Source organism: Lonchura striata, chromosome 4 (genome assembly GCF_050655825.1).
Source record: "Lonchura striata isolate lonStrDom1 chromosome 4, ASM5065582v1, whole genome shotgun sequence".
NCBI classification, from domain to species: domain Eukaryota; kingdom Metazoa; phylum Chordata; class Aves; order Passeriformes; family Estrildidae; genus Lonchura; species Lonchura striata.
In genome coordinates this window covers 67,008,764-67,029,179 of record NC_140706.1, presented here as the reverse complement: position 1 = coordinate 67,029,179, position 20,416 = coordinate 67,008,764, and the positions used below count along the sequence as shown (strand labels likewise).

Genomic DNA, 20,416 nt, shown 5'->3' with positions numbered 1-20,416 from the left:
TGTTTTTTTTTTTTTTTTTTTTTTTTTTTTTTTTTAACCAGTATGTGGTCCTGCATTTACTGTGGAGAAAAGTTTTGGTGCCTCTTAGGGATCTGCCCTTCGTGGTGAATTATAAAGCTGTTGTTCATCACACTTATGAATCAAACTGAGCATTCCCTTCTTTTCCCCTTTACCCAACAGGGACTGGTCGTGTCACCAACAAGCTGTGGGATTGTTTGTGGGCTTTGATCTTAGCTTCCTTGGGAATCTTTGAACAGTCTAACTTTTTTATCTGAGAGACTGAGAAACTTGGTCACATGGCTCCTATTTTGGTGTCAATTACTGTATCTGTGGGTCACAAACTTGTAAAGTAATGAGTCCCTCCCACCAAACAGTTGCTTTTGGGAGCATATTGGTGCATAACCTAGGGTACTAAAGTATTTATTTGTCTGTGGCGTTCTTATCAGAGTAAGGACTAGGTGCTTAATTCCATTGTAAAGCTAAATCACACCAGATCAGCAGCACTGGGGTTGCTGCAGCTGTTCAGCTTGGTTTGGAATACACTGGTGAGTGGAATATTCAGACCACTGAATATTATGGACTTAAAGGAGGCTGAAATACTTGGAGATTGTAACAGGCAGAAGGGAAAACACAAATGAAAGGAGCACAAATAGAAAGAGAAATAAACAGAGTGTTCATGATTTGTGTTCCAATAATAGTAGAAACACAAAGATCTTTCTGATTTTAGATTGAGGATCTTAGAAAATGCAGTGGTTCACAGAGAGGTCTGGAAAACAATCCTTCTGAAATGCTTATGCTTGGCACTTCTGCTGCTTAGGCATTTGGAATCGTGCAACTTTCTTTCATGAACACAGATAATAATGATTGGAACTCCTACCAAAAAATCACACATATTACAACTTCAAGGGAAGACTTTGCAGGTTCTTTGCATGGCCTAATTTTAATCATCCAAGTCAGATGCTGGTCTAGAAACTTCATTACCCTGGCTTCCTGCCTATCCAACAGAAAGAAAAAGGCAAACATCACGAACAAAAATGGCCTGTGCTTTCCTGCATTAATATATTTCCATCTTTTTGCCTGTGTCTCCTTCCACCTTCAATTAGGAGAGTTTTTGCACAGTATATCAAACATAATGTGCAGTTGATATTTAGGACCAAAATCTTTCAGTGCAATTAGGCTTTTAAAATAATATATTCTGAGGCTTCTTGCTGTGACTTTTCCTTTTATTTTCTGTCATCCTTCCTGAAGTCATTTATGAGATCTCTGCCCCAAAAGCTGGCTGTAGGCTCCTTTTGGACAGTAGGCTTCCTTAGAGGCACAAGTCAGTGCTGTACGTGCACAGCAGCAATGTCGCACTGTTATCTGTCTGAGCCCTCTGAGTTTACTATAAAAGTAAATTTTTTGGCAATGTTCATGTCTGGATCAGTCACAAGCCAGCACTGCTGTCCTGTAAGCAGGAGGTCTCCCAGCAGCTGGCAATGCTGGAGATGTTTTGTGGTGAAGAACAACCTTTGCTTTTGTAACATGCCCACCAGTTCCCAGCTCTTACCAGTTCCTAGGAGTGAGGTCTCTCAGCACTGAAGTAAAGTGAGGGCAGGAGGCAGCTGCTGGGCATTGTGGAGAGTGTTTAAAGCACTGTACAAAGCCAGATTTAGCTGCTCTCCATCAGTCTAAGCTGACCCTATAGGTATATGTGGGGCACATTCATAAAGAACAAAAGGTCAAAGAGTCAAAGACTCAGAATAATCAGCCAACTAAATGAATGGAAAAAAAAATACTGCTTCCTTTTTCCCCTTCACTTGGGGATTGGATATTTGCCACCAAGCTTCAGACATAATTAAAGCAGGGGCCTTGTTCACAGCAGGTACAGCAGAATACCTTCTTTCATAGCTGCTCCACTACAATAACACTGTTTTTCTTGCATCAGAATGATTATTTTGTTCAACTGCTTCTCTGGGGCATAGCTCTTCCTACACTTTGTGGAGAACTCCAAGATTCCAGTACCTTTCTCTTCCTTCCCTCTTTCCTTCCAGGCTATGCCTTTACAAAGGGTGGAGGAGAACCTCCCAGATTAACAAGAAATCTCTGGAAAGCCATGGTTCCACAGACAAATTAAATGGGAATGATGTCAAGGACTGAGTTCATCAGGCTACAGTTTTGCTTCTGGAAGACAGTGAAAAGTCAGTGAGGTAGAGAGGGATGATACCTGCTGTGTGCCCAAACATGTCCTGTTATCATGAAAACAATGAAGATGAGAGTAGCTGCTCCTCTGCAGACAGATTTAATCACTCCCTGTAGATAATGTAGCTATTGGATGTCACATTTCCACTTGAATCTGTCTTGCAGAAGACCTCCAAATACGATGAAGTAATGAAATAAGTAAAATACATAGATCAATATCACAAAATCAGTCACTCCAAATTATTTTTTCCCTCTAGTGCAGTTTATCTGTGTCTTATGTGGGAGAGAGTTGCCATCTTCAAAACGTCTTGAGGATTTTTTATAGAAAGTTTTAGAAAATTGTGTTTCAGATAGAAAAGTAAGTCTGTGGTGATAGAAATGTCACATTTGTACTTCTATTTTATGCACAGACCTTGGTGTCAATTTTCTTAAAAAACTACCTTATAATGCTGCTCTTTTGTGAAAATCACAGCTAAATTTTGAGGAATCCACTATGAACTGGCTTAGTTGAGCATGGTAGACTGAAGTATATTTTACTGTTTATAAATCCAGCTGGTTTCCAAATGTTCTGGGGTCTAGTTTAGCCTTCTAATACAATTATGAAAAAAAGGTCAGGCTAAATGTCAGGTGTTGACAAAGTACTGATTGTTTCCACTTTGCAGGCTTCATAAATGTCAAGAGAAAAGAACTCTGCTGTCTTGCCTTATTAGAAAAGAATTTAGTGAATGTAATGCGTCTGAAGAGAATTGGCGTGGCAGCACAGCAAACAGTCTTAGTCTCCTTCCATATCAGGTAGCCCATGGAGGAATGGATGGATAGACATGTTTCTCCATATTGACTTTATGCTGTCTCTCCAAAGCCACTCAGAGAAGTTGGGTATGCAACTCAGGATCTCTTTTGTTCTCATTTTTCATTTCAAATTTTAGCCTTTTTGCAGAAGTTACCTGCTATTTTTGTTTTCTCTCATTATTATATTTTTTCTTTAATTTTCTTTAATTCTTCAGAACTCGTTTAGAATCACTACCATCCTGCACTCCACTTTTTCTCCTAATTCATGCCCCTAGTGACAAGATACCAGTTCCTGGTAAGAATATCCCTGATCCATCCTCATCAGTCATTAGGTTATATCCACCAAGTAAATAGAGATTCAGAACTCTTGACTGTCTGATGGTCCTGACAGCTGGTAAGAAGGATTTTGAAGAAAGTGAAGTATGGTACTATAACTGTTCTGGAAAAATTCAGTATGTGGATACTTTTGAATTTAACAGAATTGGAGAATTATTTAATCATTCAGAGCCCAAGGGAGGGATAAGAGAAGATTTCTTCAGAGCTGCAGGTGAGGCTCAGAAGGCTACAGCAGCACCACTGCAACCAAATATTATCTCTTGAATGTTCAGGAAACTCCAGTTGTAAAAAAGGACAATAAACCAAAGAAGTGTACAAAGAGTTGGAATGACATCTTTTTGGGCTCTACCCAGTTCCCAAGAGGTGTTATGTGAGACTTTTTGCCTCCAGGATATTCCTATTGGATTGAGATGTGGGAGTTCTGTGCTCTTATGGAGAGTAAGTTAGAAGCCAGGAGGGGGATATCAAGTGGCTCTAAAAGATTGTGTTTATACAACAGAATGGAATATAATTCTCAGGATTAGCTGAGGATATTTGTAGGTGAGAAGCTACTAAGTAATGGCTGTGACCTGTGAGTGTCACGTTCTTTCCTACCCTGCTTGAAGACAACTGGAAATTAAAATTACTGCTGAGAATAATTCTGTGGATATTTGTAAAATTCTAGTTTTGACATGAAGTATCAGCACACACAGTCTGGAGCTGTCCTCTTCAGGTCAGTGGAGACTTTGAGGTGACAGCATTTATAAATAAACATGAGATAATGACAGTATTTATAAAAACCTCAGTATTTATACAGACACAGGTTTATCCTGAAAACTATAAAAAGATAATTTTAAAAACAGTTTATTTAAAACCAAAATAGTATCAGGATAAAACGGAATGATTATGCCATTCTGAATTAACAAAAAATACCTCATTTGCCTTCTGATGTATTCTCCTTAAATTTTGGGCAGAAGATGAATAGGCAAAATGCTTTTTTTTTTTTTTTCTTTTTTTTTTTTTTTTTTGGTAGAAAGCTGTCTCTGTGCATTAAAGATGTACATTTAAAGCAGCTAGCAGGAATTGCTTTTCCTGTGTCTGTAATAATGTGTTAATCCTTTGTGTGACAGCTTTGTGGAGTATGGCACAACAAGGGATGGACAACACAGAGTGTTCTCCATCTGGAAAACTGGTGGCTGCCTAGAACATTGGAATTTATTTTCAGTGCCACTTGGGAGACTACAAAAGGCATTCATTTTAAAAGGAGACCAGGGCAATTACCACTACATTTATGTTAGAGGTTAACATTAGTGTTATTTCCTCTATTGCCTGATTTTACAGAATGTTATGCCCCACTGCTTTTATTAGATTCAAGCAATGGATGAAATAAGTGTTATTAACCTCTAACACTTGCAGAAATTAGTCTTAAGAAAAACGGAGACAAAGCCAGGCAGCTTTTTTCCCCTGATTGTTGGTTGAGGTGCTGTAAAACTTTGCAGATTTAATAGTTACTTCATCATGTATTCGTGAAATAAAAATGATGGAAAGCAAAATAAGAAAACAAAAGCCAGTAAAATGCTTGCAGATTTTCTTAAGTAATTGAAAATTTACATAAAATAGAACAATAGCGTATTTTTACTGAATATGAGGTCACTTGAATTCAAGAAACGCTAACGCCTGAACAGAAAATATTTGCCAACTATATTTCATTGACATCATATTTGGGAGCCGAAAACATTTTAGATGCTTTGCTTTGTGGTTGCACACAGGACCTCAAACAATGTTAGTTTAAACAATTCTGAGCCCCATGTGCTTGGTACGGTCAGTGAATGGCTACAGCATCACCAGAAATAAGAGCTGAAGAGGTTCCCATGCTGTTCAGATTTAGCAGGAGTGCATATCCTGTCATCCTCAGACAGAGAAATCACCAGAGGATGAAGAAATATGCCTGGATGTCCTGGGATATGGATTCCTGAGGGCACTTCCTAAGCTGCTCAGAAACCTCATATATTCCTGGCCATGCATGCACAGCATTCTCTTCCTGCTCCTCACCTGACTAAATGATTAATGAGCTTGTCACTACGCTGTTATAATTTGATAAATAATGAAAATGGGGGAAATTGAAGACTGGCATACAGAGGGTGTAAAATTGTCTCTAACTGTGGATTTTTCTGAGCCCAGTTGTTCTATGACTTAAAATACAGTATAAAGTTATGAATACAGTGGTGGATTGGTAAACTGTCTTGAATTTAAATTTAAGTTCTTCTATTTGAAGTCCTTTTAACTGCAGATAAAACTACAGAAAATATTTATCTGTTTTTAATGATTTTATTTCTAATGTGTCTTCTTCATGTGGCAGCATAGCCTTTGCCCCCCATCTCCCCCGCAGTCAGGGCTGCTGATTAGGATGTAACTTTTAAACTTTTAGTTATATTCTACTTCCTTCCACCTGAGTTAAATGCATACCTTAGAGCTTTTTGAAATATACCACATTTGATCAATATACTTAATTCTTGATAAGGTTTTTGTACAATAATCTGTGAAACAGTGGGGAGAAATGAAATGTTTTTGAGGGGAGAAAAAGAAAGTGTTATTTTAAGGGAACAAGCATTGTCAGAAAGCAGTAGAAATAAGTGAACAGATGTAGCAGAAAATTGGTGTCTTCCTCTAAAAGCTGATAGAATCTGCATTGCAGAGATATCCCTGTACTCAAAAATGTTGGAAATGCAACTGATGATCTCATTGATCTTTCCTATCTCTCATTACTACAATATAATTTTATTTTATTCTATATTGGAACTTATTAAATGATCATAACTAATTGCTGGTGATAAATATAGGTGTCACTGCTTGAAATTTAGCATCTACATTACACCCATGTGGTAAAAAAAAAAAAAAGAAAATAATGCTTTTAAAGATGACATTAAAGGGCTCTGTAAGTCTCTTGTAGTGTAATTTCTGTAGGAGAGAGCATGCCCTTGAAACATCACTTCTGTAAACTCTTCTTTAATATTGCTGAAGCTCACACAGTAAATACTGCCATTTTCTAAACATCTAAAATATTCAGTGACCCAGCTAATTTGCTTTCAGAACATTCAGGCTTTTACTTACTTTTTAAACTATCTCTTCAATAGCTTAATTGAGTATTTTAAGCCAATAAAAAACCCTTCAACATTTCTGTCTGGACGCTCAGTCAGTATCCAAAACAAGCTTGTCATTAATGAACACTTTCTCAAACAAAAGAGAGGAAGGCAGCAGATCTGAATTGTGGCCCTTGTTTGGTTCCCTTATTCTAAACACATTAGTACACTGTATTTCTCCACTTATATAGGCTTTTGTACGGTGAGCATGTGACTGTGTAAATGTCCCAGCGGGGCACCCGGAGACTGCAAAAAGGAAAAAAAGGAAAAAAAAAAAAAAGAAAAAAAAAAGAAAAAAAAAAAAAAGAAAAGAAAGAAGAAAGAAAAAGAAAATAGTTTGGAACAATTTGCATTAGTTCAAGGGCAATGTTAAGCGTTTTACAGCTGGTTTATTGCTATTCTTGTGCTGTTTAAACTGTCTTTCATGTCAAAAGTCCTTTCCTGCTTACAAATCGTCAGGAAGAATTGCGGCCACCACGCTGTTCGCCTAAGCTCCTCCAGGGGTTCTGGCTCTTTGATCACAGATATCGTTTGCAATTGAGTTAAAAATAGGGAGCTGCTGAGATAAGCCGAGGCTCTGACAGGAGAGCAGCTTTCCTTTTTCTTCTGGACTTTGTTGGCTCTCGCTGTGCTCTGGGAGCACGGGATCTTGGCACAGAGGGAGCGGTGTGGTGGCCTCAGGAGATGCGTTTGAAGGAGTCGGGGAGGTCATTAGAGAGCTCAGCCCTTTGAGAGGTCCCTGGGTTCAAAAGCTGGCGTGTAAACTGGAGCCTCACTGCACAAAACGAACAATTGTAAGCCTGCGTCCCTCTATGGGACAGATTCAACTCGATGCCAAGGTTTTGTCACCTCTCGGCTCTCCTGAGTGAGGAGAAAACATTATTTAAAACTGAAGTTCACTTCCTCCGTAATTCCATTAAAATTATCCAGGAACCCTGTGCTTATTAAAGTTGATCAAAAATTCTGGTTGACCTTAGATCAAGTTTGAAGTAAGAGACTCTTTTGTGGGGAAAGTTCTCAAGAGCCATGCATGTGCTTTTCTGCTGTAGGTGAAGACAATTTTCTTAAATAGTCTGTATGGGCAACCTGAAGGAGAAAAGACTGCACTGCAAGTGAGGTTCATACAAACTCCCTAAAGGAAATAAATTTTATTTTTTTGTTGTAGCCTTTTAAAATTTGTTCCTCCTTTTGGAAGCATCCGGGATTCAGAGGTCTTTAATTTATAAACAGTTTTGTCCTTAAAAAAGATTCAAATCATTTAAGACATAGTCCATGCAGGGACTCCACAGCTCACACACAGACGACCTTTATTAATATAATTTATTTGTTTGATTATTTAGCTTAGGAACCTAGGTCATGAACCAGAGGCCTGTTGGACCAGATGTGAAACCAGAAAAAAGAATAGTGAAAAAACAATTTCTTCAGGCTTTTTTTAGCCAACAGTTGAAATACAGGGAGAGGCAGAGCAGCTGTCACAGCACATCAGCAATCTTTGTTTTTAGCAGTCCTCGTGGCAAAAGAGATGTTTCAGAAGGGATTTGAATATGGGTGCAGGAGTAGCTTTACAACCATTTTTTGCAGACCTGAAGCTTATATTTCATTTCATAGAGAGGAGGGAGACAGAAGATGTATAGAAAAGTGTTGTTACAGCTATGGTGTTTAAAGGCTATTGGCGGGGAAAGATTAGAAGGGAGTAGCAGGTTTTATTAGTTTGGATAGATTTTTTTTGGGGGGGGAAAAGCCCTCACAAGGTCTCAAGTGTTTTTGTGTCTGGAAGGTTTTTTTTTTTTTTCCCAAAACAGCAATTGGTGTAATGGATGATGCTACTTTTCCCATGAACTGTTTCTTGTTTATAGGGAGGGCTTACATAGCCTGTCAAATCAGCTACAGATATGGTTGTACTTGCCCACGTATGCACTGATCAGTGATGTTGTCTGATTAGAAGAAATAACTGCATGTTCTTGTTCTCCAAAATAGGTGGGGGTGGTGGTAGCTGGATTCTTGTTTTCTATGGTGGACATGGCAGCTGTGATCTGACTTAATTAAGCAATTTCATAAGAACATGATATTTTGGAAATCCAGGAAATGGTGAAGTTGGAAAGGAAAGTAAATCAGGCTTGAATTTTATGTGCAGTTGTTCAGCTCTTACAGAGCTGTCTCAATGTACATAAGATTAACAGGCCAGAACTTTTACTACAGTTTTGCATTTGGGAATATTTTAGTCATATAAATACTACTGGTAGTAAAGAAAATAACTGGAAGCTTTGTGGGGAAAAGTTGGGATTCTTTTTTGCTTTTTTCCCCTTAAAAAAAAAAAGTTGCAGGAAGTGTCAGTGATAATATCTCAGATAAATAGCCACTGTGAAGAACAATTCTACAGTTCTGCCTTATTTGTGCTTTTTTGCCTCACAGAGAGTTGAATGGACAGAAACTCTTTAGAAAAATCATTTTATCTATCAGTTTTTGTCTTTTTAACTGCCTGACTACTACTGACCCCAAAACACACCACAAGCCTGCCATTTCTTAGGATAGTGCATACCGAAAAAACAACGCAAGTCCGTGGTAATAGTTTCTAACAATTGTTAGGAAGAAGAAATTCCACATTTCCAAAAAAATTTTCCAGTTAAATGATCAGAATGTGATCTGACGTATGTGAAAAGGTCCCTTGTGAAACTCAGGTGGGAAACCAGTCTGAGAGTCCTGAGAGCAGAACTGAGGCAATGTGTCACCATTGCAAAGGTGACACAGAAACACGTCAAACTCATAATGAATATACAGAGAACGATATTTATTGCTCTCTAATATAAAACATAATATTCTAAGTGCTCATAACAAGTCACCAGAATTGTATATCGTTGGCAATGTTAGAGTGTTCATTAAGCCAAGTTATCATATGGCTAATACTAATTATACAGCTCATTTGCTAATTAGATGTGAGTCCTTCTGGAGCTTAAAATGGGGCTATTGCAATTTGTATTAGGCGGCCACTTAACTGCATGATGTGAGTCGTGGTTGCTTGTTTCTAAAACAAATCTAAGCATAATTTCTCCTCTCCCACTTTGAAAAGCTTTTCTTGAAGTTGATCTTGCACCTCCAGTGGAATGGCTTTAACATGATTAAAAAAACACCAATGCCTAACTGCATTTTCTTTAACATCTACATTTTTTTCTTGTTTAGTGTTTTTCTTAATTCAGTTTCTAGTTTAGTGCAAAGTTATAGGTAGTGACATCTGTGGCAGAAATTACATTATCTCTTTGTAGAAGGAATAGCATAAAAACAATGTCCAGAACTGTTTTAAATTTCTTTTTGATGATATCTGCCTCAGGGATGGAATATAGGGGAGGGATAGGAAAAAACCTTTGTAGAGAATGGAAAATCCATTTGCATAGATGTCTGGAAAATCAGTTTCCTCCCAAGCTGTCTCAAGACTTTTGAAGAAATCATTATATTACCTTTTAATCCCCTAGTGCCAGCAGTTGCCTGTGTGACCAGACACTATCAGCCATGGTCTGTGTGTGTCTGTCAGTCTACCTTCAGTGTCCACATGTTAATCAGATTTGTTTCCGTGGAGAGGCACATAGGCATATGCATTTTTTGCTTCTCAAAATTTGAGAGACATCACGAATTGCAGATATTAATAGAACCTGTCAAACAGTATGGGACATGATTTACTTCCTTTTTGGCACCCAGTGTATCCTGTTCCTATATATTGGGGAAGTACTACTGCAAAAATATTGGCATCTGCATTGATTGCAATTGTGCATTCACTAAGCAGCTGGGATACTCAGCTTTCCCATCTTCTTGTTGCAGGAGAGTTAAAACTGAATGTTATCCCAGTATTTTTTATATTCATAGTACTGGAGTGTAGAGGCCAGGTGCACAAGGAATAATCCTGTGTTTTGTATGCTTATTTATATATTAATTTGCTGTCAGTTAAAGATTGATAAAGTATTTCATGCTCTCAATACTACTATCAATTACCTACAGCTTAATCTTTATCCCTTATTCACTCAGATAACTGTACAAAAGTTGAGAGGTTACCCACCTAAATAACATTAAAAATAATTTCCCTCGTGTTGTATAAATGATTGATTATTAAACCAGTAAGTTACTAATGTTAGGGTGAATTGATACATGTAATTAATCTGATATCCCACACTGACAATACTGTCTTTGTAGCCTTAATGCTGAGTACACAAACCCATGCAACTCTTTCAGTAACAAGGCTTTGCTTTAATTGCTAACAAAATCTGGAAAAGTTCTTGTTGAGGATGTGTCTTCATATAAAATGTTTTATTGGGCACCTTTGGGTAGGAAGTGGTGAGCCAGACTGATTGCTTAAGCCTCAGCCACTGAAATAATAATTGTGTGTGTTGGTGACCCTGGGATTAGGATAAGACAAAGAAAGTCCCTCTGTTTTTAAGGTCATGTTGGTGTTAAGATTTATTGGAGGAGAGACTATTTTCCCTTTGCAAAAATGACATTCCCTCCCCACTTTTTCCTTCCCTCCTCAATGATCCCTGTGTGAGAGTGATGCGGATTCTCTCTGAGCTTCGTTTCCCCTGCCACGGACAAAGATGATGTGCCTGAAGCCAGCCGCGTCACCTCTCAAAGCCACTTAAACGTGCACTGTCTCAAAGATGAGAGCAGACGTGGGATAATTGGCTTTCTCCTGGTAGTAAGTAGAGCTGTGTTAAATGTGGGCCTGAGGGGAACCCCTGTTTTGGGTTGTAGTTTATTATTAGGTGAGGAAATTACTGGACACCTCCAGCTGCCATTAATCAGCCGTGGAGTCTGACTGGAGCCAAGCGAGAGGCCTGTGGGTGGATGCCGCTGAATGGCAGGGAAATACAACGAGACAGAGACAAATGTTTTCCAGCTTAGCAGCACTAAACTCTGCCCTTTCACAGTCCTTAACATGCATGTTCAAATTGATTTAGTCTGTTTACCCCCTCAGCCTAACCATCCATTTCCATTGAAGACTGACAGTTTTATGTGTCGCTACCATGTTATTATGTGTTGCTGTGCTGCCAGTAGCGATAGTGTTTCAGAAGGACTCACTTCCAGACATAAAGGGAGAAGGGGGGCAGGGAGCCAGAGTCACTTAATTCCTTTTTACAGGGTGCAAAACATGTTGAGCATGACACCCATTCTCTCCCTTTCTGTCATCCTTTTCTCTTTTCCTTTCTTCCCCCAGCCCTTCCTTTATTTACTTTTTTATTTATTTATTTGAGTCAACACATGCCATGGAAAATCCTTAAATGAACTTGCATGCTTGAGAAAGACATCTGTCAGGTGATGTAAGTGTCTGGCTTATTCCTCTTTCCTGTTTAGTTTACAAACATGCCATTCCTTCAGGGCTCTGGTATGCTGGCTGGGAGGCTGCCAAAGGTGGGTGCTGCTCAGGCAAGGAAAAGCTCAGGTAGGAAACTCAGCAGCTTGACCTGGCTCCTGGACATGTTTTAGGTCCATAACCACTGCTTTGCTGGGAGGTCAACGTTCTGACATTGCTAGAAAAGCTGAAATTGTTTATTGTACACATTCTCAAAATGGGCATGAAGGGAGACAGAAGGGAGGAGTTGTTTTTCTGTTTTGCTAGGTTTTTTTTTTTTGAGACAGAGAACATCAGCTCATTATCTAAAAGCCTAATTTCAGGGTTTGATTCCACTAACACTTCTTGTGCTGGCTCATGCCTTATTCCACTGTTTGAGGACCCAGAGTCCAGTGACCAATGATAAAGGTACAGAGGGAGAACCAAGATGTGGCTCTTTCTGTGTTTTGCCAATTTTATAGTGAAATAACAGAATAAAATGAGAAAGACACTTATTGTTTGACTCAAAGGCAGGAAACAATAAAAAATTCCAAAGAGAGAGAAGTGGCTGACAGCATCTCGATTACAAGAGCATGTAGTGACAGGACAAGACTTCAAAGTGAAAAGAGTAGGTTGATATTAGATGTTAGGAAGAAATTCTTTCACATTGAGGGTGGTGAGACACTGATACAGGTTGCCCAGGGAAGTCATGGGCATCCCATCTCTGGAAGTAGGGCAACCTGGGACAGTGGAAGGTGTCTCTGTCCTTGGCAGGGCGTGGAATGAGATGAGCTTTAAGGTCCCTTCCAACCCATATGATTCTGTGGTCAGACTTGTTTTCTGGGCTCACTCAGATCGGTCTTATGAATTCCTGAGTTCAAAGTTTCAGTGATTCAGGTGAGTTTTCCTTCTTCTACTTTTAATGATTTCTTGCTACTTTTCCAACATTTTCTTTCCAGATGATGCCTGTTTGCTGTTTTTTTCTTTGTACGTGAGCATTTATAAAATATGTATGTGATGTTTCTGTGGAGTAATTCCATTAAAGGTAGCCTACAACATCCTCTGATCGAAGGTTGCCAGTCAACAAAGAGGATTATTTGGGCTTCCCTTGTGTTGCCTGACTTTGTGGTGCTATATATACAGATTGAAATAAAACAGTTTTATTCACAGAAATCTCCTTTTGAGGGGAGTTAGGGGAGAAATGAAGGCAGGTGCTGGAGAGGGAGGTACTATAAAAAAGATTTTGTTTAGATGGATACAGACATTCTCCACACCACACTTTTGTACTCTTCAAAAATGACATTTTTACTCTGCTCACCACTTGCATTATTGCAGGACGTGGGGTTTAAAGTGGGTTTCTCTGAATACTCTTTGCCTGAGGTCATATTCTATGCATGGATAATGGAGTCACCAAACTTAATGGAGAAGAGCACTGAGGAAGATGGGAATGTAGCCTGTGAAAATTAGGGCCCTAGTGCCATAAACACTGATGGGTAAGGTCAGAAAAAGCTCAGAGCTTCAGGGTTTCCCAGCTCCTTTCCATGTATTGGAATCCCCATTGTTCTCCTCCTTCTAATGGCTACTTTGATTTTGATAATTTTTGATTATTCTTGATATTTTTTTGTGTGCCAGGACAGCCATCAGTCCTTAATCCCTCCTTAAACTGGGCAGGCACAGTCACCAGTCCCTCCCATCTTTTTTGAGGTCTCAGCCAAGTGAAGTGGGAGCCTCTGTGCCCTCTCTGCTTTCATTGGAATAGTGCCATGATATGAAAAATAATTAGAATATTTTGTTCTTGATGAACATATCCAACATGTAGACTAATTATTCATATAGTTGCCAAACAGCATTGTTGTTTCATCATTAAAATAAAAAAAATGATGTACATATAGATAAACACACTCTTCTGTTATGAAAAAAACATATATGAAGACATCCTACACTATTTAAAGATATAAATTGTTCCTGTAAACAAAGCTAAGGATTTATTTTCAGTTGGTTTCTAGTCAAAAGGATATGATAATGCTTAATACCACAGCTGTGGAGTCTATGAAAATTTGCCCACACGCTGAGATTTAAGTACATGAGCTGATGAAATGGTGCTATAGAAACAGTTTCACCACATTTAATTTAAAAGTTTCCTTTTCTGAAGTGGAAAAGTCAAGCTAAGTGTCACCAACATTTTCCAACATAACAGCAGGAATGGAATATATCAAAGCCAATAATTATTGTTGTATTGCTAAATGCTCAGTGCCCAGGAAATTTAAATCAGGGCCTTTCCTTAACTTTCCTATACCTTCAGCTTCTTCCTGCAAGCACACAGGTAACTGCATGCTATCATGTTAGAAATAAGTATCTCTTTATCCACTGTAAACCCAATTTTTGGTGACTTACATGGAAAATTGCCTTACCCAGTGAATTTTAAACAGCTGGCCTATACATCCTTTTCATTCAGCTGTTTTTCCTTCTGGAGGTACTTAAATAATATCTTGAGGGTGTTTCCTCTTAATGAGGTAATAATACCCATATCCTGGGCTAAATAAACTTGAGGCCAAAGGCCTAGGTGTTTATTAGCAGAGGATGTGGTTATTAAGAAATTTAACAGGAAGCACCCTCGAGTTATTATTTTACTGACATTTCTAATGATTATGCGTTTGAGAAATAATTGGTTGAAAAATAATGCTTATACTTTTAAGAGGGCAGGTGAGGGAGAAGATAATTTATAGGTCTGCTCTTGGCAAACAAAGATTCTGTCAGTCTGGTACCTTCCCAAGTGGGTAGTGATACCACAGGATGAAGGATTGGTTGTTGCCTTGGGCACCTGAGGTCAGCATTACTGCAAGAAAGCCGTGGAAGTTCTGCTTTTCAATTCAAAGAGTTGGGCTGTGCATCCTTTTAAGAGGCTGCTGTTATTTGTCAACAACAGAGGTAGGAAAGGCACATGAATTGGTCAAGTTTGTGTGTTGTTAGCTCTAATAAGTGACAATTGGCATCCTAATCCTCTTTAGTAAGGGAGTTTTGCCCCCAAAGGAGCAATAATAATGAGCTTAGCACTTAGAAAAACTGGTTCTCATCTCTGGGTCTTAACTGGTTTTGCAGAGATGGACAGGGGAATGGAGACAAAGGCAATTTAAAGAGCATGCCAAGATCCTGTCATGAGTAAACAGCAGTTTGGAGAAGACTCTGGACTCAGGGTCTGGTGTTCCAGTTGTGTTGCTTCTTCTGCCTCGTAATACCTCCCGTGCTGCAAATATTTGTGCTGCATGAATAGATTCAGAGGCCTTGGCTGCACTTGCCAGGCTCCTACCACCATGAATGGTGGTGTTTCATCTACAGAGCCTTCCACTTTGTGTGATACAAATGCTGGCAGGGTGCAAACGTTCTGATGAGAATGTGCAAAGTGCTCCCAAACTCAGAGCTGAGCACAGATGTAGGTGTTTGTGAGGCTGGTGGCTGAGACAGATCAAATTATGCAGTTTGGCTTCACTCATATGAAATCAACTCTCATATAAAATCCCATCAACTTTCCCTTTATTGCTAGAGAACAGGAATTCAGCACATTTAAACCCACAAAAAAAACCCAACCAAAGAAAAAAAACCCAACAAAACAAACAAAAAACCAAAAAACAAAACAAAAAAAACCACAATGTGATTCAGGGAGCAGACATGTATCCACTTTTCTTTGTAGCAAAGTATTTTCAGGGCAATGAGCATCTCTGGGCCGAAAGTTTTACCAAGTTTGACACACCCTATGAAAAATACAGCAGTGGCTAAGATCTGTGATGACAGCTTGTTTAAGTTGAATGTAGGATGCAAAGTTCCCCATGTCAGAACAAAACCACAATGGCTACTTATGTTTTGCCTACAATTAACAGAACAAACACCTTAATAGGCAAAGAAGACACAAACAGATGTTCTAATTGCACATCTGTGTGAAACTGATATTAGCTAGTTCCACTGTAGCTTGACCCTCTGCACCTTGGGAAGTTGAAGTCCCACAGGATTTGAATGATTTATTGATCTGGATGCAATGAATATTGCAGAAATAAGCTGCATTTCTAGGAAGTTAAATGCATCCTCATTCTGTGTAGCACTAATTCATGTTTGAAGGGAATTCACTCTCTCCTTTAATCAGAGTGGAAATATCAGTGTTGTTCGCCGTATCCTTGAGTAAGTGTGAGGAAAGATTAAGTATGCTGAGGATATTATTTTGGGCAACAAGATGAACATGGAAATAAGGAACTTGGTTCCAGTAGCTAAATATTTCTCTTTAGGCTTCTGAAAAGGATTTTGTGAAATGGACCAAAGAAAAGCCAATGACAAACCCTCTTTTTAGCAAGCTAAAAAGCTCCTCATGCTCTACACTGAAGATTAATTTTGTTTTGCAGTTCACTATCAAAAAACTAGAAAAAAAAAAACCTTTCAAAATACACATGAAGCTTTTTCCTAAGTAAAGATTAGAAAACCTATTGACAGATGTTTCAGAAATAGCAACTAATGAGTATCAAGTGACTTTAGGACCACCTGTAACATAGAAGACTGCAAAATAATATCCTTACCTCTAACTGGGAAACTGGACATAGTAGGTTTATATTAATTTTTTTTTTAAATTTACTTCTTTTAGAATATGTTATTACAGTGGTTTTGGTAATTATATATTTGGCACAGAACTCACTGGTGTGTGGTGCTTTGAGTGTTGTAGCTGTTCCACTGAAGTCAGTATTTCTGTCAGACATGTGAAGACTCCAGTCCCAAGCCCAGTGCTGCTTTTTATCCTTATGTTTTCCACCAAGCTGCCTCTTGTTCCCGCCAACAACAGTTACACTGTGCTGAACTGAAGTACAGCAAATCTCTGTGTTTTAAAATGCACTAAATTTTCAATCCAGCTGTCTGAAATCAGTGCAGAGGATTAAACAAATGGCATTACAGCTTGATTTGTTCAACCTGTTTTGTGGGGTTTGTTGGTTTTATTTGTTTTGCAGGTTTTTTCATAAGCATCAAACAAACCCGAAGTTTATTTTGCTAAAGGAAAGTGAGACTGAGGAAGGCACCGAGTCCATTACCATGTACTGTGGTAACGTATGTAAAATACAAAGCAAACATACCAAATCAATAAGAAGATGCAAATTCATGCATATATTGTGTGTATAATTCTCTAAGGATGCTTCCATTAATGACAGGAGTGTTATATAGCACAGCGCTTTCTCTTTAATATTATTTTTATATAATTTTGTACCTCCTTTTTATGTCACCATGTCTTTTTTAATTTTATTTTTTCATGTGGTGCTTTATGGGTTCTTAAGTATTTTGTGGCACACAGAAATGCTTGAATTAAGAGGCAAATCTTTCATATTTATTTGCGGCACTAACATCTGAATTCTAAATTTCTATTTATTTTTATTAAGGCTGGTATCATCTTCCAGGTGTTTTCAGTTAACTCTTTGGTTTATAGCAAACACGTCATGCATGCTGTGTCTTGTGTCTGTGCATTATGTGGAGCTATTGAAAGACAGTATTTACTGAGGAAATAATTTAGGAGTTCATATATATGATTTTAAAAGCTCAATTTCCCTTTCCCTAGAGGTGATTTATATATAAATGTCAAATTTCAAATATACGACTCCCAAAAAGGCGGCCACAGAACACAAGACTTTGGTCATAACACAACTCTAGTGTCAAAGAAAGGCTGTATTTTAGGGCTCTGATGGCATTGCTATGAAATATGGCTTGATTTTGGTAAGAGCAGCTCCAGGATAACTAAAGACGATTGTACTTTTCAGTGTACAACAGTTTAAAAGGTCAACAGCTTTTTTTTATGTACCATTTATACTGAGCAATGATATTCTATTTTCTTCTGTAGGTGTGAGGGAAAACAAAGAGTTGTTCTGAGTCTGTGGGACAAAAATTATGCACATACTGAATTTCACCTCATGTAGGCATTGACAATGTGAGGAGCTTGCTGTAAACACAGTGCAGGTCTTATATTGCTCTGTATTCTTATAGATAATTTTTGCAGCCTAGCAAAGACAAGGATACTCACAGAAACCTGTGCCAATGAAATGATAGACATCAGATGCAGTGAAAATCAAACCTCTTCATTACTGTGGTCAACAAGAGTCTGTAGCTGGTCACTACTTGACAGCTCTTAAGAGCCTCAAAAAATAACACTAAGATTGATCTTGTAGTAAAAGATACAAGACAACTTATAGGAACATAAAAAAAAATTAAATGTCTTCAATTTATGTGGTCTGGAAAAGGCAAAAGAGATAATGTCAATTTTAATTACTGTTTTCTTCTGAACACAGGGAATAGGCCAAAGGGCATGAATGGAAATTAAAGAAAAATGGAAAACAGATGGTAGGAAGCATGCTACAGGAACTGGAATACAGGCAGCACTGTACATAGTTTACCAAAAAGAGAAGGGACCTTATGAGTTACTTTGTCCCATTTTAAACAACATTGTCTTATGATCTGTTGCACAACAACATTATTATTAAATCAAGGCCTCATTGATAGTAACTGCTGTAGTGTTGCCAGGATTTAAAATTCTTCCTTCTCCAGCTTTTATAAGACATCTTTGAAATATGGGTCAAGCAAAATTGGTTGCTGAAAGATAGCTGCATAAATTAATAGCCTGACATCCAAAAGTGCTGGTCACCAAAACCACCATATATTTCAGGGGATACTGGTTGAATACTTGCCATTTTGGAAAAGGTTGACATTGATTTAAATGCTTCAACATGGGATTAGAAGCCTAATTTTAGTAAGCGCTTTGAAATAAATCATGCCAATATTTATGATGACATATTGCAAAGTGCTGTTGCTTTGTTTTAGAGGCTTTCATCTGGATAGGAAATCTTTTAGTTCAGGCAGAATTTCTTTCACTTTACAGCAGACTTCTCAAAGCTGAAGGAGCTGATTAGGAAATGGTGCTGACATGCAGCAGGGAGGTTTCAAACTTTGAAATCAGAGAGACTTTAAGTCGCACTAAACCAAAGACTGTGTGAAACACAAACACCAAGTGGTAGTCCTGGCAATTAATCCTAGAATTCATGCTTGGTTCTGAAATTAATTTTTTCCCCCTCCAATCCTCTCCAGTGAGGTTTTTTGTGTTATGGAACATCATGGCAGTTCTTAGAATGGCCTTCGTAGGAAAGGCGGCTTCAAAGGAGAGGGGAAAAAAGGCTGAATGGTTACTTGCAAGCATGTTAACATAAGTTCAGTCATCCCTAGGCTTCCAGCACCATGAGGGGAGAAGGTAATGAGGTCATGGGCTGGTTTTTGTAGGTTCTGAAGACTGACTTTGAGAACTGAGGAAAAGTAAATAAAGGATTATTTATTAAATGAAGAAAGGATTACCCATTACAGGATAAATCTTGCTTGCCTTACGTGTACAAACAGTTCTCATTGACTATGAACAAGTCAAATACTTACACAGTGCATTTATAACTTTTACGTAACCTTATAAAGCCACATATATTATTCTATGTTGTGGACTTAAACAGCATGCAAAAATTAGCCACTTAGGTGTATAGTGAAAAAAAGCAAACTCATTTTTACTGCAGATCTCTCCAAAGATGGAATGAAACAAGAAAATATCTTATCCATAAAAATATCCAGGCAACTAAGCAAGTTTCACTGGAGAGTCTCAATTGATGTGAGAACAGAGTGGCTGGGAAAAGGAAAGGAGGAGGATGTAAAGCATAAAAATATTTGGAAGGTATTTAAATGGAAAGATTCTTCTCCTCCTGCACATTCCTGAGAGTCTCTCAGAGCACTGGGCAGGGCTAGCCCTGGGACACTCCTTGCTGGATAACAGAAACTTCTATTATGAGATGCTGCAGATTAATTTCAGAGTCATTTTCTTCTGGACCACCAGCTATAGTTACTCAAGGCAGATTAACCAGAACATGATTGGTTTCAGCCCCTACCCAGCAGCACAAGCTAAATACCAAGCTACAGAGGGTGCCAGCACAGTGTTAGCTGCTAACTTGGTGACATCATGGCATTTGGGTGTCCTGCTCCTGCCTCAGCTTCCCTGGCATCTGTATATGGCATGTTTGTATTCAGTGGCCACTTGTGCCTTAATATGTGGCACTTGGGGACATGGCTTAGTGCTGGACTTGGCAGTGCAGGGTTAACAGTTGGACTCAGTGGTCTGAGAGCTCTTTTCCAACCTAAATGATTCTCTGTCTGGTATTGAGTCACTTGGCAGTTTGTGCAGCCTTTAGCTGATGTTATGCTCCGTACACTAGATACAAAAACTTTTCTCATCATCTTTCATTCTTCTTGATTCAGTTGGAAATCACCCGGCTGGATGTTTCCCATAGTTTATCTTAGGAATGCGTGGAGAATGACCTCTCATTAAAAGAGAAGGAAACATTCAGCCTCCTATTTTAATTCTTTTGGAGGAACAGCTGAATCCAAAGGGAAGAGTTGGATGTTTTCCCCTCTTTCTTTGAAATGTCAGCTACATAAATTGAGGAGAGCAGACTTGAATCACCACTGTACAAGTGCTTTCAGTGCTGCTCTGGAGTAATTCACAGACATTCTTCTCCCTGTGGTGGAATATTTTGAAAACCCTTCTTTTTCATCTGAATGGCAAACGCCAAAACCTCAGTGTTTTTCGTGAGGAATTCTTGTCTTCTGGCCAGCTCAGTTAGCTTCACAGTAAGAACTG

The 20,416-nt window shown here is 38.6% G+C and overlaps 1 long non-coding RNA gene across 17 annotated transcripts in view; it reads left to right on the top strand.

Moving 5' to 3' along the window:
• LOC144246137 (uncharacterized) overlaps positions 1-20,416 on the top strand; it is a 207,838-nt gene that overhangs the window by 108,519 nt on the left and 78,903 nt on the right. For 12 of the 17 annotated variants that reach the window (XR_014955237.1, XR_014955230.1, XR_014955241.1 and 9 more), the window contains one exon: positions 1-20,416. This exon is cut by the window's left edge. The exons of the other annotated variants lie outside the window; for them this stretch is intronic. This is a non-coding gene — a long non-coding RNA (uncharacterized LOC144246137). 17 annotated transcript variants of the gene reach the window in all.